This window comes from Salvelinus namaycush, chromosome 5 (genome assembly GCF_016432855.1).
Source record: "Salvelinus namaycush isolate Seneca chromosome 5, SaNama_1.0, whole genome shotgun sequence".
Taxonomy (NCBI): domain Eukaryota; kingdom Metazoa; phylum Chordata; class Actinopteri; order Salmoniformes; family Salmonidae; genus Salvelinus; species Salvelinus namaycush.
The window spans coordinates 31,135,967-31,160,951 of NC_052311.1; the positions used below are offsets into that span (position 1 = coordinate 31,135,967).

The 24,985-nt window shown below is 43.6% G+C and overlaps 1 protein-coding gene across 2 annotated transcripts in view; it reads left to right on the plus strand.

Annotated features, from left to right (window-relative positions):
- The first annotated feature begins 2,373 nt into the window (after nucleotides 1-2,373).
- Nucleotides 2,374-24,985, plus strand: part of LOC120048189 (platelet-derived growth factor receptor beta-like) — a 46,921-nt gene continuing 24,309 nt past the window's right edge. Inside the window, exon 1 of one of the 2 annotated variants that reach the window (XM_038993954.1) lies at nucleotides 2,374-2,720. The gene's annotated coding sequence lies outside the window, so the exon portion shown is untranslated. The remainder of the gene's footprint in view (nucleotides 2,721-24,985) is intronic. The other variant, XM_038993953.1, reaches the window with a different exon arrangement.

Below are 24,985 nucleotides of genomic sequence, written 5' to 3' on the forward strand. Positions count from 1 at the left end.
TAATTCTCTCTTACTGTAACTACTGATGAGGATTGCCCAATTTGAGACTCTCCGCACATAAACAAATATACAGTAGGCAGAACTGCATGGCACCTTATCCTAGCTCAAATTAGTGATTTATTACCCTACTAAGCTTTCTATATTGTCACACCCTGATCTGTTTCACCTGTCTTTGTGATTGTCTCCACCCTCCTGCAGGTGTCGCCCATCTTCCCCATTATCCCCTGTGTATTTATACCTGTGTTCTCTGTTTGTCTGTTGCCAGTTTGTCTTGTTTGTTCAAGTCAACCAGTGTTTTGTGTTTCAGCTCCTGCTTTTTCCAGTCGCTCGTTTCTCGCCCTGCTGTTTTTGACCCTTGCCTGTCCTGACTCCAAGCCCACCTGCCTTACCACTCTGCCTGCCCCTGAGCCTGCCTGCCGACCTGTACCTTTGCCCCCCTCTGGATTACCGACCTCTGCCTTACCCGGACCCTGAGCCTGCCTGCCGCCCGGTACCGTTGCCCCACCTCTGGTTTACTGACCCCTGCCTGCCTTGACCTATCTATTGCCTGCCCCTGTTGGAATATTAAACTATTGTTTATTCGACGTGGTCTGCATCTGGGTCTTACCTTCATACCTGGTTATATATAGGGTTTGACATTTTCCCTTTAACTACAAAACAAAACATATCCTCTCTTGACCACTCCCTAGACTACTCCAACTGTTGTGCCATTGTAAAAGCCACCGCCCCCTTAAGTGAAGCCATGTAAATATGACTGTGGATAATTCACCAGGCCTCCCAGCAACACATGCGTGTCCCAGCCAGTCAGTCCATTGGCATTCTTGGCCTAGCCAGTCACAGGGCTTAGACTGACATATTTCTACCGTGATGGTCTGTCCCAAAAGAATAGCTGGCCTGTTTTTAATTGGAGGATGTTTAGACTGTTTGTCTTAGCTCCCGTCATCCTCGTAGATAAGAGTATGTGGGGGAAGCGATGAGTACTGTATAGCAGCCATGGTGTTACTATTACTGGTATTTCAAAATGAGGATGTTTTCCACATCTGGTACAGTAGATGGAGAAGCAACAGCTGTAGCAGAGGGCTAATGTTCCAGTGATAGAAGTTTAAGTAATTGATGTTGTGGTAGTGGCAGCAGTGCAGCGATCTATACTGCACTAAGAGCTCACTTTGGGCTTGTAGAGAACATGATAATATATATTCTAAAGTACTACAGTAGATTACTATTGCATTAGTATAAAACTGTGAGGTGGGGCCCACTATGCTCCGACTGGCAGCTCCTGTTCTGAAGACTATGGTGTTTTCCCCTCTGAACTCCATGTGTTGTGTTGTAACTGCCCTCCTATCTAACTACTGGGCACTCTACATCCCTCTAACTGCTGCTGCTGGGCCTTCACATTGACTCAAACAATTAAAGGAGAGTATGGTCCAATTTGCCCCCTCATCTCTAACTCTCTGTCCCGCCCGTTCCCTCTCAGGAGGCCCTCTCTAATAGAAAGAAAGGCCTGAGTCAGCTGCTGGCTGGTATTGTGAATTTTCAGGCCATCCACTCATATCCTGGGAAAGGAGAAATTAGGAATCTGGCCAAGATTGAAAACAGACTTGGGCACAGACATTGAAAACACAGAGAGAGAGATATTCTTTCAAATTGAAAGCAGAGCTCCTTTGCACAGTACAAACCTGCTGTTTTCTCTCACTCTTTCACACTTTGTGTAGATGAGGTGATTAATACTGAAAGTGAAGCTGAGTTATGTTAAGTGAAAGAGAGACTTGTTTTTCGTTTATTTTCTATAGCCTAGCACAGGCTTGCCAAAACATGTTTTCTCCTGGAATTGTCCCGTACTCTCACTTTGTTGTGCTCGTTTTGAGTCTTAGATGCAGATGCAGTCCAGTCCTGTTGCTAGTAGTGACTGTCGGAACCGCTTCAGTTCAGTTACACCTCAAACATATCACATCGGTGGTGAACCTTAGAACAACAAACACAACCTGATCCATTTGTTTGACTCGCCATCTTCCCCCTCTGTCTACCCCTCCTCGCTCTCGATCTCTCTCTCAATTCAATTTCATTTTCAATTTAAGGGATGAATTGGCATGGGAAACATATGTTAACATTGCCAAAGAAAGTGAAGTAAATAATAAACCAAAGTGAAATTAACAATTGCATCTCTCTCTCTCTCTCTCTCTCTCTCTCTCTCTCTCTCTCTCTCTCTCTCTCTCTCTCTCTCTTTCCCTCGCTCCATGTGTCAAAGCCTCAGCAGTGGTGGATCAGGAGCACTGGCAGTCTCTTCTGGGTGAGAGAGACCGTATTTGTTTCTGTTCGCTATTCGGCAGAGCAGTGGGCTGGCTTTATCAGTGTGTGTGAGAAGAGAGCAGAGGAGAGCAGGCCAGAAGAAAGGAGACCCCCTGTGCTGTGATTTGACTACATAAACAGAAAGCTCAGAGCTGTACCTCCTCCGGCGGACTCCCAGGACATTGAAGATTAACCCTAAACCCTACAGTCCTGCACTTCAGAGGGATCTAGTCCAACCCTTAAAAACACAATTTGCTGGAGACTGTTACTAGAGACTGTTACTCTGAAGGCAACCAACCCCTGGATAGAGCACTTCTTCAACAGAAAGAGAGAGAGAGAGAGAGCGAGAGATAGAGAACTAGACACACTCACAGAGACTGAGACGTGATCATGTTTTAGGAGCCAAGACACAGCCGAGAACTGGTTCACTGAAGGTAAGAGGGTTTTGTTTCAGCTTGGCTCTTTCGTTTTATTTCACATTTACAGTTTTTCTGACTAATACATTTTTGGCAGCTTTAATAGAGCCTATGATTTACTACTGGACATGAAGGATGTATAAATTCAATTAGTTGGGACTGAAATCCCACTCCGAATAATTAAATTACATGGCTGTCTATCACATGTAGCTGTCCACAACTGGATAATGCCATTTTCTTAAAACATTTTCTGTTGTAATGATTAATTGGGAATTGATTCATTTAGTTCACTTTGTGTGTATTTAATGTCATGGAATGGCTTCCCAGACTTACACTATTGTGTGTTTTGTGTGTGTGTTGGTGGTTTGTGCTGTTTAAGATTGGGGAGGATGTTTTTATTTTATGAGCATGGCCTTATTTCTACTACTTCATATTGGATGACAGTTCAAGAGACCAATTGGATTAATCAAGGTGATAGAAAGTGACACATTCAATACCGTCTTGCACACTCTTGCCTGCATCTAGCTGATCTATGGCGCAATCATTAGTCCTAACAGTTGCAAACAAGAGTTTCTAGACAAATTCAGGTAGATTTATCCCCATTTCGTTTGCTTCCATTTAAGATTTGTTTTTCAACAGAATCTGTCTAAAAAGATACACCTCTGATCATCCGCAAACACAGTTCACTTTCATAGCAGCCACATACAAAAAGCATCATCACTTTGCTCATTGTGTAAGTCCTTCTTTTATCTACACACTTTCCTCCTCTCACCTTTTCCCTTTGCTTGTGGACTTCAATGCACAACACAAAAGCTGCCTGACCAGGCAAAAATAATAATTCCAACCCAAACTTTCATACCATAAATCGTTGTCACCATATTAGCTAACGTCATAGTCAACATAGCTTCTAGAACTAACGCGTTAGTAAACCAACTACAATCACACAGTACAGTGTACATACAGAAAGCAGTTTAGGAGTTACACAGGTGGGACGAGGTGGCAATAAATTAATAAAACCAAAAGCTTACTCTGACTTGGAAGAGTTCCAGTGTTGGATAGCATTAGCCAGCTAGCTAACATAAATAGCATTCCTCTCTGTTTGAGCCGGGTGTTTGGTAAGCTAAATTAGCTAGCTGCATTAGTTAGCTAAGTAAGTGAAACAAATGAAAATATAGCTATTTCTCTCTATCGTGGCTGCTTCTCCTTAATTTTTGAAGAAATGAATTTGTTCAAAACTGTTCAACTATTGTCTTTGTCTCTCTTTGAGTCAACTACTCACATTTTATGCACGGCACTGCAGTGCTAGCTAGCTGTAGTTTATGCTTTCATTACTAGATTAATTCTCTGATTCTTTGATTGTGTGAACAACATGTCAGTTCATGCTGCAAGAGCTCTGATAGGTTGTAGGATATTCTCCGGATGTTGTCATATTACTGTGTAAGTCTATGGAAGGGGGTGAGAACCATGAGCCTCCTAGATTTAGCATTGAAGTCAATTTACCCAGAGGAGGACGGAAAATAACAGTCCTCTGGCTACACCATGGTGCTACCCCAGAGAGTGCTGTTGAGGCTACTGTAGACCTTCATGTGTGTTGACAAGTGAATACACTGATTATAGAAAATATTAAGAACACCTCCTCTTTCCATGACATAGACTGACCAGGTGAATCCAAGTGAAAGCTATGACCCCTCATTGGTGTCACTTGTTAAATCCACTAATCAGTGTGGATGAAGGGGAGGAGATAGGTTAACGAAGGATTTTTAAACCTTCAGACGATTGAGACATGAATTGTGTATGTGTGCCACTCAGAGGGTGAATGGGCAAGACAAAAAAATGTAAGTGCCTTTGAACTGGGTATGTTAGTAGGTGCCAGGCGCACTGGTTTGTGTCAAGAACTGCAACCCTGCTGGATTGTTCATGCTCAACAATTTTCTGTGTGTATCGAGAATGGTCCACCACCCAAAGGACATCCAGCCAACTTGACACAACTGTGGGAAGTATTGGAGTCCACTTGGGCCAGCATTCCTGTGGAACACTTTGACACCTTGTAGAGTCCATGCACCGACAGGGATGTTCTGAGGGCAAAAGAGGTGGTGCAACTCTTACACACACACACACACACACACACACACACACACACACACACACACACACACACACACACACACACACACACACACACACACACACACACACACACACACACACACACACACACACACACACACTTTGTGCTTTGGTGCTAAAGGGGCTATTTGTACAGTTTTCTCAACTCACCCTTGGTGAACCACTGGTCCTCACCAGTGAACCATTGATGCCCTGCAGCTCTGGTGAATGACCTTTACAGAATCAATCTTCTACGCATAGCTACACAGGGGAGCCACTGACAGCCATGGAGCCATTATCATAGCATAGCATCATTCACGTCATAGGAGTCTTCAGTTGAGGATACAACTCTGTGTTTTGTTTTAACCACATACATAAACATAAACAGATGTAGGATCTTAATTTGACTATTGTCACAGCAAAATAATCCTGCAGCAAACGGATTTAAATGTTAAGTCCATAATGTTGCTTGATGGGTGGTTAGGCTATTAGCTGGCCAAAAGTAGGCCACATGAAAAGTGCAATACTGTTAATATAACCGTGTGTTAGAGTGGGTTTTCAGTGAACGTATGTAAATCAAAAAGCTCATCTACATTTCCTGTGGTGCAGGAAAATTCCCAGGAACAAAAGAGTGATCAAATTAAGATCCTACTGTACATCTGTAAGTGTAATACATTTGGGCCCGGTTTCCCGGACTCAGATTAAGCCTAGTCCTAGACTGAAACAGGATGTGAATGGAGATTCTCCATTGAAAAGGCTTCTTAGTTCTAAGCTTCATCTGTGCCCGGGAAACTTGCCCATAGAATTGTTGCTTTGTCATTGGTGAGCATGTGTCGTTTGTAAACCAATGAGTTGTATCTGTGTCAGCTGAGCAGAAAAGAGAGAGAGGCAGACATTTATACAAACTTACTCTACTCTCTGACATCCCCACAGACAGACTTAATCACTGTGGATGTTTCAGTTATTGAGCTGGCATACATATTACATACCGTATGGTTATAGTAGTCATTTAATCTCATAACAAAGACATGTGTGGTATGTTGATCTTTCATCCAACAGATGTTGTGCACCTGAGACTGCTGTTCTATGACTATGGTCAGACGCTAGAAGCCTTTGGTATACCAATGCTCTGGCATGGGGCGGTTTAGGTTGTAGAGCCACAAACAGACAATACTCTAGCACTGTAATGCAGATGGATCTGTTTGATAAACCCGATGTTAGCATGACATGTGGTTTACTGTTGACTCCTCATATCTGTCTCTTCTCCTCTGAAGTACAGTTTTTTATCATGTGTAACCATATTGTCACGAGCTGTTTGGATGTATATAAGACATGAATAGCCTGTTTACTGATCTTTAAAAATGATGTTCATACCATTGTTTTATAACGAGTGTTTTATGTATTGTTTTATAATTGCCATTCTATCTCACATTCTAAGACGTTCGGAAGTTTGATTTAAGGCAAGTTTGGAACATTGTGGGGATTTTCCTACAGTGTGTCAGGGGGCCGGTATGTTGGATAGAAAGAGAGTTCTCCCTGTGCTGTTGTAGTGCTACAGTCTTCTCTTCTCTTCTCTTCTCTTCTCCCCTCCCCTCCCCTCTCCTCTCCTCTCCTCTCCTCTCCTCTCCTCTCCTCTCCTCTCCTCTCCTCTCCTCTCCTCTCCTCTCCTCTCCTCTCCTCTCCTCTCCTCTCCTCTCCTCTCCTCTCCTCTCCTCTCCTCTCCTCTCCTCTCCTCTCCTCTCCTCTCCTCTCCTCTCCCTTCCCCTCTTGTCTTCTCTGTCTGGCAGTAAAACTAATCCTTTAGCTGTCATCAGCTGTGTCCTGGCTCTCAGAGCTCCCTGCATGCCAGCCAAAGTGAGAAATGTGATTCACATTATGACCATGCAGAAGACATGCAGTGCATCTGATTAAACAGGCGGCTCACAGGCACTAACCCATATGGTCTGAAGTACCAGTGTGGTAACTTATAATCTACGAGCTTTGCAGCACATTGAATAAGGCCTTTGATTGATCTCTTCAATCCAAAGTCATAAATGTTTCGAATCAAGCACAGGCACTAATCCTGTTTAGATTTGGTACTAATAAATCCGAATTCTCTCAAATAATTGTATTTAAGTGGCCTTCATGAATAGATCATTTAGTATACCTGCTTTAGAGATCATACAATGATTACAGAATTTTCCGGGGTAGGCGGTCATTGTAAAATAAGAATTTGTTCTTAACTGAATTGCCTAGTTAAATAAAGTTTAAATAAAAAAAATACAAATAATAAAGGGTTTAGAGCTGGCACGTAGCTCTCCTTCTTGAAGTGTTGCCATTCTAACTTGTACTACAGCTCTAGTCTATATAGAGATCAACACTGAAAAGCCACATCTTCGTGCTATTCTCAGAACACAACATTATATGAATAATTTACCAGTGGTCAATAATCCATTGATTCATTATGTATCATCCTTATAATTCTGGACCAAGAAATAGCCACTGTAGTAAGGCCAGTCGTGGCTGAAACAGCCTGCTACTCAAAGCCTCCCTCTTTCTCATCCTCGTCCACCTCTCCCTCCTCCTCCACCTTGGTACAAACCATTCCACTGACAGAGTCATTAGAACATAGAACACTTACTGAGTTGTGAGGAGTGCTGAGCTAATACATCCTGTCCTGGTCTGCACCACTCCTCTCCCTCCCACCTCCCACTCAACAACACTACAAGAAGCAGCTGCATCATATCTGAGAGAGGGTGTGACCGCTATTCAGCCAGCCACTCTCTTTGGAGGACAATAGAAATAGAAGGGTTCCGTAAAAGCTTTGTAACAGAGTAATAAGGCTTCATAAGAAAGTGAAACACATCCCAGGAGGTCATATGTATTGACAGCGAGAATTCGTCATAACAGTATCACAATGAAAGTGAATGGTGAATAGAGTCAGTTTGACTATTCAGGCTGTAGTGGGTCCATTGAAAACAATGCTGTTTCATCTGGCGCTGTCCTCGGTCCAACTAAAACATGTCAGGGATTTGTTCTGGTGATACAAACTGGGCAGGAGGGCAAAGGAAAATATGCTGTAGCTCTCAGAAGTGATAAGACCTTTCACACGAAGGAAAACAGAGAAAAAATAGTCCTTGGCTAGAGTGAATTTATCTGGCTTGCTACTCTGACTGTGTGTGAATTTGAAAGATAAAAGCTAAGCTGATGATACTGCAGTGAACAAGACTAGCTTATGTGTAATTACATTTTCCCTCCTTAAAATCATAACTGAAACTACCCATGAGTCTCAGGGATGGAAATAGAAAATAACCACTATATAAGTATCTCTCATTGAAACACTTATCAATAAACATGAAAAGAATAAACTGAAATTCCTCAAAGCAGGATCAGTTGACCCCCATAGTCCTGACCCCAGTGTAAAGTTGCTTTAATGCTCAAACTAACAAACTTTACAAACTTTTTTCAAATCTCCTTTTCCTTCCTTTTTTCTCTCCCTCTCGGCTGTGTTGTTGGAAGCCGCCATGGAAAAGGAGAGGGATTTAAAGCCAGTCAGAGCTGTAATTGTATTCAGCTGTTTTCTTTTTCTTTTCCTTTTTTCGAGGAGTGTAGGCGTCCTCTATTTCTCACGGGGAAGGCGAGGGTCTGTGGTGGTGGGGCGGGGGGGGGTCTGCTATTCCCTCGAGTGTTTGAGCTGAGAGGTGGGGATGAGGGTTGGGGGACATGGGTGTTTTACTTGCCAGATGGGGAGGGTTTAGTGGAGTGGGTTGGGGGGTGTAGGGGGAGAGGGTAGGGGACTGGGGCTAGTTGTCAGTGTCTAACCCTCTACATCCGGTATCTTCCCTAGGAGTGGGAAGAGATCAACAAGGGTTTTCAGTTGTCATTTTACTGGAACTCTGCCATTCGTCTTTTTATAACATATTATCATTGCCTGGTGATAATACTGGATGTGCTTTTTACTCTACGTTATAGACACTGGTCTAGATTTCTTTGGGCCTTGATAGTAAAGGACAAACATTTGATTACAGGACAATAGTTTTTATTGTGACAAACGCTCAATGAGACATTGAATAAGAGCTACTTTGTTAAGTGTTTTTCCCCCTCTTTAATGCTTTTTAAGCCCTTTCCCTCGTTTAGTTTTCCAAATGAGTTGCAAACGAGATCATTAAACTGATATCAAACGTCAGCCACATCCAACAACTACCACACTTTTTATCACTGGTTTTTACCAGGTCCAGACCCTCAGTTCCGCTCCTCCCCTTAGCCTTCTCAGTATCATTCACAGTTTCATTTAAATAGGAGCTAGCCAGAACCCACAGCTTCCCAAATAAGAAGTCTGACACAGCTCTGTTGAGGTAGGGCCCTTCAGACACCAGTCACTGTTTACCCATGATAATCCAACACCACTGCGGTGCATTTCAAGAAGCGGAGAAAATACAGCAATGGACATTTGCTGTTATATCAATTTCACTGTAGTTTCCTCTGTCTCATTCAATTAACATCTTGTTCTGTGACGATAGTATAGCGGTTTAGGGGGAACTGCTGGAGTGGTGTGAGAATCAGCATCCCTGGCATACACTTCCCCGTTACCACCTGTGCCATGAAGGTCCAGACCTCTTGGCAGAAGCTGCAGTATACTTACTCTACAAACAAGGAAGTTAACAGTTAGTCTATGGAGGATGGCCTCTGTGTGATCCTTACTGAAGGGTCAGTAGTTTAATTGCAGGAAAGCTAAGATCTATTAGCCAAGGTAGCGTGGTGTTGTTCGACAAGGATGTAGACTTGGTTGGTTCTATAAACACAGTTCCAGTTCATTTTCCGAAGAGACTGTGACACAGTGTCAGACAAGTTTCAGTAGTGGGAAAACATTTCTGGCATTTCCGCGATGGTGAAGTATTTTTATTTGCAAATGGTTTCGTAATGGAAGAGTAGACCACAAAGTTGGAGAGGTTTGTTTTGTTCAGGACCATGTCCTGCACACGTATTAAGAATAGGCAATACCCTCTGTGTTGAGTAAGCTTTGTGTCTCTTCTCATAATCTCTTTGTTGTACTGCTCACTTTGTTGTGGTGTTGTGTCATAAACTGTGTTCTGCCCATCAGCGTGTCCCTTCTCTATTTTGTTTGTATCATCTGAGGTTGTGCTCTATCCGTTGTTGTGGTATCTCTCATTCTTCTATTCCACAGTGTGTTTGATCTTGCTCTGTCCCTTATTTTGTCATGATTTATGCTTTGTCTTGTGTTTTCCTGTGTACAGTTGTCTGATCTATGTTAATTTGTCTGTTTGATCCTGTGTTTTGTCTGTGTTGCACTGTGTTGTGCTCTTCTGTCTCTGATTGTGATGTGCCATTTTTTGTGTCATTGTGTTGCGTGTCTGGATGTGTTGTGTTGCACTGTACTCTGTATCTGGTTACGTTGTGTTGTGCTTTACAATGTGTCTGGCCAGTGGTCTTGGTGGTCTGCAGCATCACGGTTGAATCACTCCCTCACACCCACACATGGCCGTATGTTTCCCCATACAGGAAGTGAAGACTTTCCAGCTGCGCTCAAATAAGCTTTTTGGACCAAGTGTCTGTCTTTTGTTATTAAATGTATTTTTTATTATTTCAAACACTGTCTCCCCGCTTCCCCTCGGGACACACTCAGTAAGGCAAATGCTTGGTTGCAAATGTGATTGAGAAAGTGGTTCCCACCTCATCGTGTGCTGACTGCAACATCATTGCCAGATGTCCAACTCAAACACGGACCAGTATGGATAATACCCAGAGATTGAGCATGAAGGCTGCTGAGGAAAGTCAGTTTACACACTAGCTGTATCCTGCGCCTGTGAGTGGGCCGGGCTGCCTGCACGTCAGGGGGGTGAGGGGGGGGGGGGGGGGGGGGGGGGGGGGGTGACACTGAGTGTGGTGGGGTTGGTAGTGAATGCTGGGAAGGGTCAATCAGACATGAGATTCCTATTATCCCTGGGAAAACTCACGCTCTGAGAACACACTTTTAACAGCATGGTGATTACCATGACATCTCTAATGTAAACACCTATCTTTACGTCGACCATGGCCAATGGGGGAAAGGGACAGTATACATACTGTCCTAGACCACTTTTTCTATGGACCACTCAAATATGATAACGCCCCTTCAACTAACCCTTCCCTAAGCCCAACCCCCCTTGGTTACTGTTGCAACCTCAACAACATTTTTCCGGAAAGCCCAAATCCCCATTCAACCACTGGCAAAATCCCCTCACTGTTTCTAAAACAAAATGAAAATAAACACACACTACCCATTGCTAATCGGGAAACTCTTGTGGTGGACTGTCATTACAATTGCTTCACGAAAACCTGGTCAAATTATGTTTGTAGTGTAGCTAGCCACTGAATGGCTCTGAATTCACTGTCATCATGTAGTCAAAGTTATAACCACTTTGTAGCTAAATAGTGCTCTCAAATCGGCAGATTGGAGTAGTATTCATACCATTGCTAACTTAGCTAGCTAACATACATTTTGAGAAAACACGTTATATTAAGTGGCTAGCTAGCTAGCATTTGGTGGTCAATGAGACTGAGAGCTAGAAAACAACGTAACAAAAGTATAATTTTGGATTTGAAAAATATTCCATAATTTCAGAAAAATATTCCTTCATTTCAGGAACTACAGTAGCAAATACGCCCTTTAATTTTTAAAAGAAAACTCTCGGTTTTTGCCACAGCCGTTAATGTGATTTGAAAGGACATTTCACCACGGCTCTTTAACTGTATATGTCCATTAATATGTTATTAATATATAATATGTGTCAAATTAATAATTTCCTCACTACATGCAAATGCAAGCATTTCTGCATCTTACCGGTAGAAACGGGCCATCTACATTTACTGGTTGTAAGCAAACCACAATATACAGAATTCACGATTTCAGGACGAATTGCCGCCCCTGCCAAGGTGGATCCATTTGAGAATGGGAGTCAACAGGTATCTAACTAGCTAGCAAACTACATTTGTTTATCTTAACCAAAGTCGAGCTAGCTAGCTTTCATAATATTCTGGCTAGATGTTCCAAAGCAAATCATTGTAATTAGCCAGCTGCTATCTGGTGATGTGATTTGTAACTTTGCAAGCTAGCTATGTCAGATTACGTTAGCTACAGCGTACCGGACCGTATCCAACCGTTAGCTAGCTAACTACCGCATAGGCTAACGTGACTGGCCTGTATGTTCGATTTACAGAGTCTGATCCCATCAACATCTGCAGCAACATCAACATCAAACTCAGCACCAGGAACTAGTGTTTGCTAAATCTTAGCAAAGTCACCTTTGCTAAATCTTTCCATGACTCCATGATGATCAAATAAATATACTGGAGCTAGGCATAAACATGGTCTGTGTCTTGTTGTCATAGTTGTTGTGTTTGTAAGTAGGGTACAACTTCTACTGTAGTTATCTGTATTATGGAGGCTTAGTTGATAGTTAATGCAAAGCTTAATTTCTAAATTGGAAAAAAGCTAAGTTATTAGTAAGGAGGGGATGGTGTGAGTGACTGACTGGTGTCTGTTGGGGATGGATATTTTGTTGGATGGTTAGTCAGCGTGATCTATTGACACCAGGGGGATGGGTGGATATAGTACCTTGTTTAATTGTGTATTTATGGGGACAAAGTAGTAAAATGTTGGCTAATCACTGGCTTGTGTATGTCCTACTGACTAATCCTGCTGCTAATGATGATGACGACCTTGACACCAGCTTTAGTAGTACAGATCCTGTAGACCCATTGGATTTTTATTTTTATTTTTATTTCACCTTTATTTAACCAGGTAGGCCAGTTGAGAACAAGTTCTCATTTACAACTGTGACCTGGCCAAGATAAAGCAAAGCAGTGCGACAAAAAACAACACAGAGTTACACATAGAATAAACAAAAGTACAGTCAATAACACAGTAGAAAAAGCTATATACAGTTGAAGTCGTAAGTTTACATACACCTTAGTCAAATGTATTTAAACTCAGTTTTTCACAATTCCTGACATTTAATCCGAGTTCAAATTCCCTGTCTTAGGTCAGTTATTATCACTACTTTATTTTAAGAATGTGAAATGTCAGAATAATAGTGGAGAGAATGATTTATTCCATCTTTTTTTCTTTCATCACATTCCCAGTGAGTCAGAAGTAAGGCAATAAATAGGCCATAGTAGCAAAGTAATTACAATTTAGCAAATTAACACTGAAATGATAGATGTGCAGATGATGATGTGCAAGTAGAAATACTGGTGTGCAAAAGAGCAAAAAAGTAAATAAAAGCAATATGGGGATGAGGTCGGTAGTTGGGTGTGCTATTTACAGATGGGCTATGTACTGCTGCAGCGATCGGTAAGCTGCTCAGATAGCTGAGGCTTAAAGTTAGTGAGGGAGATATAAGACTCCAACTTCAGCGATTTTTGCAATTCATTCCAGTCATTGGCAGCAGAGAACTGGAAGGAAAGGTGGCTAAAGTGGGTGTTGGCTTTGGGGATGACCAGTGAGATATACCTGCTGGAGCACATGCTATGGGTGGGTGTTGTTATGGTGACCAGCGAGCTGAGATAAGGGGGAGCTTTACCTAGCAAAGACTTATAGATGACCTGGAGCCAGTGGGTCTGGCGATGAATATGTAGCGAGGGCCAGCCGACGAGAGCATACAGGTCGCAGTGGTGGGTGATAAATGGGGCTTTGGTGACAAAACGGATGGCACTGTGATAGACTGCATCCAGTTTGCTGAGTAGAGTGTTGGAGGCTATTTTGTAAATGACATCGCCGAAGTCGAGGATCGGTAGGATAATCAGTTTTCCGAGTGTATGTTTGGCAGCGTGAGTGAAGGAGGCTTTGTTGCGAAATAGGAAGCCGATTCTAGATTTAATTTTGGATTGGAGATGCTTAATATGAGTCTGGACCGAGAGTTTACAGTCTAGCCAGACACCTAGGTATTTGTAGTTGTCTACATATTCTAAGTCAGAACCGTCCAGAGTAGTGATACCAGTCGGGCGGGCAGGTGCGGGCAGTGATTGGTAGAAGAGCATGCATTTAGTTTTACTTGCATTTAAGAGCAGTTGGAGGCCACGGAAGAAGAGTTGTATGGCATTGAAGCTTGTCTGGAGGTTTGTTAACACAGTGTCCAAAGAAGGGCCAGAGGTATACAGAATGGTGTCGTCTGCGTAGAGGTGGATCAGGGAATCACCCTCAAGAGTGAAATCATTGATATATATAGAGAAAAGAGTCGGCCCGAGAATTGAACCCTGTGGTACCCCCACAGAGACCGCCAGAGGTCCGGACAACAGGCCCTCCGATTTGACACACTGAACTCTATCTGAGAAGTAGTTAGTGAAGCAGGCGAGGCAGTCATTAGAGAAACCAAGGCTGTTGAGTCTGCCAATAAGAATACGGTGATTGACAGAGTCGACAGCCTTGGCCAGGTTGATGAATACGGCTGCACAGTATGAAAGCTGATGAAAGGATGAACAGAATGAAAGCTATCAGCTGGGAACAAGCTCAAGCTCAACATCATCTGACACGGAAGAGGTAAAGACTGCACGAGGCTGGCAAGAGCCAAAGTGTAAAGTCTGAGTCCAACTTCATGGAGCTTATAATGTTCTGCCTGACCAGCTGCCATTACCCAACACAAGATGAGGTTCACCAGCTGAAGAACATTCAGGACCCTGCCTGGAACATTCAGCCAACACAACATCCATATTCAGCAAGACTCATGATGTAGTATAATATAGAAGGCCGAGAATGCTCACAACTGCATTGTGGTATAGTTATTGCTAGATCTTGTACATATGTATATAATGGATCTTTACAATCTTACTACTAAAACAAATGATGTAGGGAGTTGGTGTATCATTTCAACTTTCATTTGTTGGCAAGTAAACATGTTCCAATAAAACAGTAGATTAGTCTGTCAATGCACCAAATAAATGTATGACATATATACTTTATTTACTTAACCAGGCAAGTCAGTTAAGAACAAATACAATGACGGCCTACTGGGGAACAGTGGGTTAAACTGCCTTGTTCAGGGGCAGAGCAACAGATTTTTACCTTGTCAGCTCGGGGATTCAATCCAGCAACCTTTCGGTTAATGGCCAAACACTCTAACTACTAGGCTACCTGCCGCCCCATATACAGTAGAAGAAAAATATACAACTAACGCCTATAAATACTACAGTTCTACAGAGGGACTTGCATAAACCATACTTGCATATGGTGTGTTTGGGGTTGCTGTGTGGTATTCGGAGACACTTTGATACAAGTGAAGACTGTTGTTATGGACCTTTCACATCTCCTCTTGAATTGCTGGAATGGCCCCAACAACACACACAGGCAAGGGGATTCAGTGTCCTGTGCCTAGCTTCTCTAAAAAACTAAAAAAATTATCTGCAGGCCACCAAGCAGCATTGTCTGTAAGAGAATGACATGGGCAATTGGGAAATTGTTGTGTACTGTCTGTATTTCTACTGTAGCAGCAGGATGCAGAATATTACACATCTCACAGACACACGTTAGCTAGCTAGCTACAACACCGGTGTAGTTACTCAAAGACTACTAGTAATATGAGTCATGAAGCCAAAGTCATTCCTATACTCTTCGTCGTCATCAAATCATTTCTTCAGTTTAGCTGGAGAAATGTGGCGCCATCTAACTTGATCTAACTTCATCCAACATTTCTCCAGTATTGCTCCTAGTCCTAATGAGATGCACTGAGGCTAGCTAGGTCAACGTTAGCCAGCTAGATAGCTAGTTAGCTATAGCATTAGGCTACAGTACATTTTGGGTATAGCAAACAGAGCTAGCTAGCTCAAATTGGCTAGCATTGGCTTGTAGCAAGCCCCGTTATGGCCAAATCGACTAGGAAATGATACTGTACTGAACAACACTGCCTCATGTGAAAAGAGAGCTTTGCTATTTTGCTAGCTAGCTACCAACAGCAAAACAACCTACTCATTTGTCATTTGCCCTCCTGGTCTAGCTGGTCTAGGCTGCTGCCACCAGTTGATCTTTGAGGTTCTGAAGAACGTCTCAAGCACATTGATATCCATATGTGCGTCAAAACTTTGTTGGTCTGTCACAAACACACATTCCATGGGGTCTGCATTGACTGTCCGCGAACGAATTCATTGCAGCACAGACTAGGCTGTCAACATGGCTGGACAGCACCCGCACAGGCACCACCAGTGTCAATTGTGTCAATTGTAGCGTCACAAAGGAGAACAGAACAATGCTTACCATGGCAACAAAGGATGATTGTGACATCCCAAACATACTCCATACTCCCCCTAGCAACAAATAGTGGTTAGTGTGGTGATTGTGACATCACTTTGACCATTGTCCAAAACGTTACTCAAATGTGGGTGTGTTTAACCTTTTCACACGTACCAACAAACGGGTGTGATCGTTCTGCAGTGATCCCTGCAGTATATGCTCAAACCAGTTTGATTAGAACGCTTATTTAGAACGTACAGTTTCGATTGAGGCAACAGTCAGCATTTGAGCTAGCCATACTGTTTTTTTACAGAAACATTTTGCACAAACGCAGTCCTTACCATGTTATGTCCTGAATGTGACAAGTTTATTTTTGGATGCAATGTTCAGACATTCACAGAAGTAACAACAGCATACACAATCAACCAAACCGGAAAATGTAAGCTACATTAGTCCTAGAGCTAACTGAGGCAATATTGACATCATAAACCTAGCGGTCATAACACTAGCGGTCATAAGTCTCAGTTGACAGAAATCGCAATATGAATTAGCTAATAGCAATTACTATTTATAATTCATCACATCACGGGTGAGCTCAACATTGATCTAAATAATTGAGTAAAACACTTTCTGGAAATCGAGGGAATCCGACGATGGGTAGTTTGTGCACACCACCATGTTTGTTTTTTTGCGTCAACTAAAGATAATAAGAGGAGACAAGGTAAGTTTGGTCTGTTTGCAGTATGCATGTTGAAGGGGGGGGGGGGGGGGTGTAATCTACGATCATTCACTTCCCTTCATTCACTTCCGTAAGTTTACCCGAAAGATGAGTGAACCATTTCTTCACCTCATAATAACATCTTTGGTTTGACAGACGTTTACGTGACACCCTTAATCCATTGTATAATGTCAACAAACATGGCGCCACACATAGATGGCAAATAGCTTAGCATTAGCTCATTATAATCAGTACAACTTTAAAAAAAGTATTTTACACACATCATAGGTGTCCATTACAATCTATGCAATAATCGGAATGCATAACTTGTCACCAGAACTTGAAAACGTGAATAAAACTGTAAATACATTATGCTCCATACATACATACATAGTTCATGCTACAGTAGAAACGACAACATGATATGCAGAAAATAAGGCAGTTACTTTGATAGGAAAGCACACATGTCCAAAGTTATTATTTGTAAGGAAAACAACAATGGAGACAATGCGAGCAACACTGCGCAAATGTCTGCATACTTGATGTGCGGAAGAAATGGGGAAGGGCTCTCCTCAAAGAGGGAAGTTTTTCTGGCTCAGTAAAGCCTCAAACATAAATTGTCCGTAACTCTGAAATTGGCGCCTTCTATGTGAATTAATGAGGAGGTGGAACAACCCTCAATTCAAACTGTTGTTAGAAAATACAACTTGTTAGAAAATAATTTGAAAATGACAAGTTGAAACATAGCCTATAGATAATTAACAGGCAGCACGTGTTAACTGTCCTGTTGTGTAACAATCACATTTTGGTACAGAGATTGTATTCTGACATCACGTGCATAACGGGTGACCGTTAGAGATATTTTGAACTCACATATGAAAAGTTTAAGGGCCTCCCGAGTGGTGCAGCGGTCTAAGGCACTGTATCGCAGTGCTAGAGGGGTCACGATAGACCGTGGTTCGATCCCAGGCTGTGTCGCAGCTGGCCGTGACTAGGTAACCAATGAGGCGGCACACAATTGGCCCAGCATCGTCCGGGTTAGGGGAGGGTTTAGCCAGTCGGTATGTCCATGTCCCATCGTTCTCTAGTGACTCCAGGCACATGCACGCTAACTTCGGTCGCCAGTTGGATGGTGTTTCCTCCGACACATTGGTGCGGCTGGCTTCCGGGTTAAGTGAGCGGCGTGTCAAGAAGCAGTGCATCTTGGCAGGGCCATGTTTCGAAGGACGCATGGCTCTCGACCTTCGCCTCGACCAAGTCCGTACAGGAGTTGCAGTGATGGGACAAGACTCTAACTACCAAAATCGTGGAGAAAAAGGGGTAAAAAAAGTACACAAAAGTAAATAATAATAATACTGTGGGTGTGTTTGTAAATTCACTCTGAAGTGCCAGAGTGCGCTCCGAGTGTGCTCTGGGCATTTGTAAATTCAGATTATTGTCTGTTTGTAAATTCAGAGCGCACACTGGACGCTCTAGCTGAGGACTAGGGTTGATCTGAGCGTTCTGGCCTCACAACAGCAGTCAAGCACCCAAGCTAACTGGCTAAAGTTGGCTAGTTTGCTAGCTACTTCCAGACACAAATGAGAGAACACCTCACTCTGACCATTTTGCTCACCCTAGCAGAGCTGGATAGGCTGTTTTCATGTTATCTAGAGCATTAGTGACTGTAACTCTGCTGCTGACAACAATATAATTACGTTTTTTGCTGACTTTTACTGACACTGGTCATATACATATTCATAAATGCATCAGTTATTCTGCGCTCTGGCACACTCAGACGAGAGTGCTCTGAAATCAGAGTAGATAGCCAAAATGTATTTACAAATGCACCCAGTGTTGCTTCACGTGCATCTTGTCACTATGGTCGAAGTCAATGTATTTTTATCCATCTCCTCTGGGATCAACTGGAACCAACAGCAGCTTGTATTATCTGGGCCGTTCAGGGTTACTGAAGCACAGCCAGGCCCTCTTGGCAGATCCGCCCATGGTTCACTCTCTTCACGCTTAATAAAAGTTCCATTCCTCACACAGAGTCCTGACCTGGAAATAGATCTACTCTGTACACACACATTTGTATCTTCTTACACCCCCCCCCCACAGCCTCACTTTACAATACCACAGAGTATCTGATGCACTTTGCCTTTCCCAGAAGCATTTTAATGCGCATAGGCATGAGCAGTGAGAGTGTTTTCCTATCCTTAGGGTCAACTCTGATGTCCACTCTCCAGACCTCTCCTCATCGCCACTCATGAACGTATACAGTGGCTTGCGAAACTATTCACCCCCTTGGCATTTTTCCTATATTTTTTGCCTTACAACCTGGAATTAAAATAGATTTTTTGGGGGTTTGTATCATTTCATTTACAAAACATGCACTTTGAAGATGCAAAATACAGAAAACTTGAGCATGCATAACTATTCACCCCCCCAAAGTCAATACATTGTAGAGCCACCTTTGCAGCAATTAAAGCTGCAAGTCTCTTGGGGTATGTCTCTAGAAAAGTTTGGCATATCTAGCCAGTGGAATTTTTGCCCATTCTTCAAGGCAAAACTGCTCCAGCTCCTTCAAGTTGGATGGGTTCCGCTGGTGTACAGCAAACTTTAAGTCATACCACAGATTCTTAATTGGATTGAGGTCTAGGCTTTGACTAGGCCATTCATTTAAATGTTTCCCCTTAAACCACTCGAGTGTTGCTTTAGCAGTATGCTTAGGGCCATTGTCCTGCTGGAAGGTGAACCTCTGTCCCAGTCTCAAATCTCTGGAAGACAAACTGGTTTCCCTCAAAAATGTCCCTGTATTTAGCACCATCACATCATTCCTTCAATTCTGACCAGTTTCCCAGGCCCTGCCAATGAAAAACATCCCCACAGCATAATGCTGGGATGGTGTTCTCGGGGTGATGAGAGGTGTTGGGTTTGCGCCTGACATAGCATTTTCCTTGATGCCCAAAAAGCTACATTTTAGTTCTCATCTGACCAGAGTACCTTCTTACATATGTTTGGGGAGTCTCCCACATGCCTTTTGGCGAACACCAAGCATGTTTGCTTATTTTTTTCTTTAAGCAATGCCTTTTTTCTGGCCACTCTTCCATAAAGCCCAGCTCTGTGGAGTGTACTGCTTAAAGTGGTCCTATGGACAGATACTCCAATCTCCACTGTGGAGCTTTGCAGCTCCTTCAGGGTTATCTTTGGTCTCTTTGTTGCCTCTCTGATTAATGTCCTCTATGACTGGTCCGTGAGTTTTGGTGGGTGGCCCTCTCTTGGCAGGTTTGTTGTGGTGCCATATTCTTTCAATTTTTTAATAATGGATTTAATGGTGCTCCGTGGGATGTTCAAAGTTTATGATATTCTTATATAACCAAACCCTGATCTGTACTTCTCCACATCTTTGGCCCTGACCTGTTTGGAGAGCTCCTTGGTCTTCATGGTGCCGCTTGCTTGGTGATGCCTCTTGCTGAGTGATGTTGCAGACTCTGGGGCCTTTCAGAACAGGTGTATATATATATACGGAGATCATGTGACAGATCATGTGACACTTAGATTGCTCACATGTGGACTTTATTTAACTAATTATGTGACTTTTGAAGGTAGTTGGATGCACCAGATCTTATTTAGGGGCTTCATAGCAAAGGGGGTGAATACATATGCACGCACCACTTTAAAAAAAATAATAATTTCACTTTACCAATTTGGACTATTTTGTGTATGTCCATTACATGAAATCCAAATAAAAATCCATTTAAATTACAGGTTCTAATGCAACAAAATAGGAAATACGGCAAGGGGGATGCATACTTTTGCAAGGCGCTGTAGTTGTCATATGTGACACTGAGGTGACTCGTGCTCATAAATATTGATGTACTATTTCCCTGGTTGCAGATCGCTCTCTGAGTGTTCTGACGTATGGCCTTCTGGGACGGTGTGACCTCCAGGCCCTGGCGCTTCCGCCACCAGCCCCACTGTATCAGTGGGCCTGGGAAAGTTTCATAGGAACACTGTGGGAATGTGAACTGTACTGTACACCAGTGACACAGAGGGGAGGGAAGGGGAGGGAGTGTGTGTTGAGGGTTGAATGGAGTGTGTGCATGCATGCTTGTGCATGTCATGGTGAATGTGTGTGTGAGTGACAATAAGTGTGCCTCCGTATGTGTGTGTGTGTGTGTGTGTGCATGTGTGTGTGTGTGTGTGTGTGTGCCTGCGTTTGTTTCCTCTGTAACTGTGAGTGTGTGAGAGAATCCCAAAAATGTATAATGAAATCAATCAAACATTACACAAGGCCCTAGCTAGCGTAGTGCAGGATGACGTCCAATCCCTCTCTCTCTGGATCCTCAGCTTTATTAGAACCAGGAGGATGGAGGCGGGGGAGGAAATGTACCAGTCATGTTGTTGGAACAGTTTAAGAGTTTCAGTTCGGGGAACGGAAGTGCCAAGGGCAGTTTCTTTACACAGGCTTAAAGATCTAAAGATATACTGTATCTAAGTTTGAGTAACTGTTAGCTGGATAGTCAGGGGATTTCTAATATTACCAAATTCATATTTTTTTTTATATAGAACCTTTCATAGGCTAGAATACTTGTAGCACAAAGTGCGTTACAGTAATCAAAGTAACAGTAATACTTTTCCCAGCACGTTTTATGATTCTGTTGATTACTTCTAAAAACAGAACATTTAATCAATTTACAGTATTTCAAACTGTATATGACAATGAATGAAATATTGTCTTGTGAGGAGGAACATCTTCATGGTGATGGAACAGTTCCACAGTTGTATCGTGATCAGATGAGAAGTTGGATCATTTTTACTACACATGCTTTTAATAGTACGCTTTAAGTAATCCAGTTCAAAACACAATTTTAGTGCCCACAATTATTTTAAAGATCAATTTCAATGTTTCCACTAAGGATTCCTCCTCCTCTTGCTTCTCCTCCTTCTCTTCCCAGGGCTTCTTTCTTCCGCCCTCTCTCCATTTCCCACCCTCCTCCTGCGTACAGGCCTGTGATCTATCCTTAACTGTTTCCAGACGCCTGCTGCTGCACCCCTTCCCTGTGCCCCCCTTAACGCTCCCCCTCCCCACTTCCACCCACAAGAACCTCCACCCCTCTTTCCCTCTCTCCTTCCATCACATTATCTGTGTTGTAGATATTTCTCTCTGTCCTCTTTCCCTCTTATGATGCAGTGTTTACTCACTAATACTTTCCAGCTCTCTCATTGGCTGTCTGTAGTCAATGATGGGTGAGCCATGTCACCTTTAACCTCCATTGAACTCTGACATGACGTTGAAGCTGATGTGATGACATTGCTCTTAAAGCATCAAACCAGTCTGCGTCTCAAAAAAGGTGGGTCTGGTAGTGAACCTCAGTGGCTTCAGAAAGTATTCACACCCCTTTACTTTTTCCACATTTTGTTGTGTTACAGGCTGAATTTAAAATGGATTACATTTAGATTTTTGTTGGTCACTGGCCTACACACAATACCCCATAATGTCAAAGTGGAATTGTGTTTTTTGACATTTTACAAAATACAAATAAAAAGCTGAAATGTTTTGTGTCAATAAGTATTCCATCCTTTTCTTATGGCAGGCCTAAATATGTGCAGGAGGAGAAATGTGTTTGACAAGTCACATAATAAGTTGCATGAACTTACTCTGTGTGCAATAACAGTGTTTAACATACATTTTTTATGACTACCTCATCTCTGTACCACACACATACAAGCATATGTAAGGTCCCTCAGTCGAGCAGTGAATATCTAAAACAGATTCAACCACAAAGACCAGGGAGATTTTCCAATGCCTCGCAAAGAAGGGCACCTATTTGTAGATAGTTAAAAATAAAAAAAGCAGACATTGAATATCCCTTTGAGCATGGTGAAGATATTAATTACACTTTGGATGTTGAATCACACCCTGTCATTACAAAGATACATGCATCCTTCCTAACTCAGTTTCTGCAGAGGAAGGAAACCACTCAGAGATTTCACCATCAGGCCAATGGTGACTTTAAAACAGTTACAGTTTAAACGCTGTGATAGGAGAAAACTTAGGATGGATCAATAACATTGTAATTACTCTACAATACTAACCTATTTGACAGAGTAAAAATAACAAAAGCCTGTACAGAATACAAATATTCCAAAACATGCATTGTGTTTGCAACAAGACACTAAAGTAATACTGCCAAAAATGTGGCAAAGCAATTCACTTTTTGGCCTGAATACGAGGTGTTAGGGTTGGGGAAAATCCAACACAACACATTGCTGAGTACCACTCTCCATATTTTCAAGCATAGTGGTGTCTGCATCATGTTATGGGTATGCTTGTAATCATTAAGGACTGTGAAGTTTCCAGGATAAAAAGAAACAGAATGAAGCTAAGCACCTAGTGTCACGCCCTGACCTTAGATATCTCTGTTTTTCTATATATTTTAGTTAGGTCAGGGTGTGACTAAGGTGGGTATGCTAGTTTTGTATGTCTAGGGTTTTTCTATGTCTAGGGTTTTTGTATGTCTAAGGGTGTTGTATGTCTAGGGGTTTTGTATGTCTATGTTGGCCTGATATGGTTCCCAATCAGAGACAGCTGTTTATCGTTGTCTCTGATTGGGGATCATATTTAGGTAGCCATTTCCCTCGTTTGTGTTGTGGGATCTTGTCTACTTTGAGTTGCCTGAGTGCACACCTGTAGCTTCACGGTTCGTTTGGTTGTTTTGTTGAGTGAGTTTCTCTTTATTAAAAATATGTGGAACTCTACTCACGCTGCGCCTTGGTCTACTCTTTTCAACGATCGTGACAGAAGATCCCACCAACAAAGGACCAAGCAGCGTGCCCAGGAGGAGGAAGTATCCTGGACTTGGGAAGGGATCCTGGACTTGGGAGGAAATCCTGGCAGGACAGGATCGCCTTCCTTGGCGGGAGTTGCCTAGGAGCATGAGAGGACAGCAATGACGTTGGGGAGGTAGGCCACAGAAACCCCAAGAGATTTTTTTGGGGGGGCACATGGAGCAGTCGGCAGAGCCCAGGAGTGAACCAGAGCCAGTCTGGGAGAAGAAGGAGAATTCGGAGGAGAGAGAAATGGGGGAGTTGTTGAGTTGGTGGAGGACGCACGGATTTGGAATAAAGGAACGTGTTGTCAGTTTGGTGCCACCTGAGTCAGCTCCCCGTACTCGTCCTGAAACGTGTGTTAAAGTTCCGGAACAATTGATGCCAGCTATACACACCAGGTCTCCAGTATACCTTCACAACCCAGTGCGTCCTGTTCCTGCTCCTTGCACTCTCCCTCAACTGCGTGTCCCCAGTCAGGTCCGTCCTGTTCCTCTTCCCCGCACTCGCCCTGAGGTGCATGTCATCAGCCCGTTGCCACCTATACCGGTCCCACGCATCAGGTCTCCAGTACGCTTCCACAGTCCAGTACGTCCTGTGCCTCCTCTCCGCACTTGCCCTGAGGTGCGTGTTATCAGCCCGGTGCCACCTATACCGGTCCCACGCATCAGATCTCCAGTGCGCCTCCACAGTCCAGTACGTCCAGTGCTTCTTCCCCGCACTCTCAATGAGGTGCGTGTCATCAGCCTGGTGCCACCTGTACCGGTCCCACGCATCAGGCCTCCAGTGCGCATCCACAGTCCAGTACGTCCTGTGCCTCTTCCCCGCACTCGCCCTGAGGTGCGTGTCATCAGCCCGGTGCCACCAGTACTGGTCCCACGCATCAAGCCTCCAGTGCGCCTCCACAGTCCAGAGCTTCCGGCGACAGTTCCCAGTCCAGAGCTTCCGGCGACATTTCCCAGTCCAGAGCTTCCGGCGCAGTTCCCAGTCCAGAGCTTCCGGCGACAGTTCCCAGTCCAGAGCTTCCGGCGACAGTTCCCAGTCCAGAGCTACCGGCGACAGTTCCCAGTCCAGAGCTTCCAGCAACGTTTCACAGTCCGGAACCTCCAACGACGGGCCACAGTCCGGAACCTCCAACGACGGGCCACAGTCCGGAACCTCCTGAGACGGGCCACAGTCCGGAACCTCCTGAGACGGTCCACAGTCCGGAACCTCCTGAGGCGGTCCACAGTCCGGAACCTTCTGAGACGGTCCACAGTCCGGAACCTCCTGAGACAGTCCACAGTCTGGAACCTCCTGAGACAGTCCCCAGTCTGGAACCTCCTGAGACGGTCTACAGTCCAGGACCTCCTGAGACGGTACCCGGTCTGGAGCCTCCTGAGACGTTCCCCGGTCCGGAGCCTCCAGTAACGGTCCCCGGTCCGGTGCCTCCAGCGATGAAGCCTC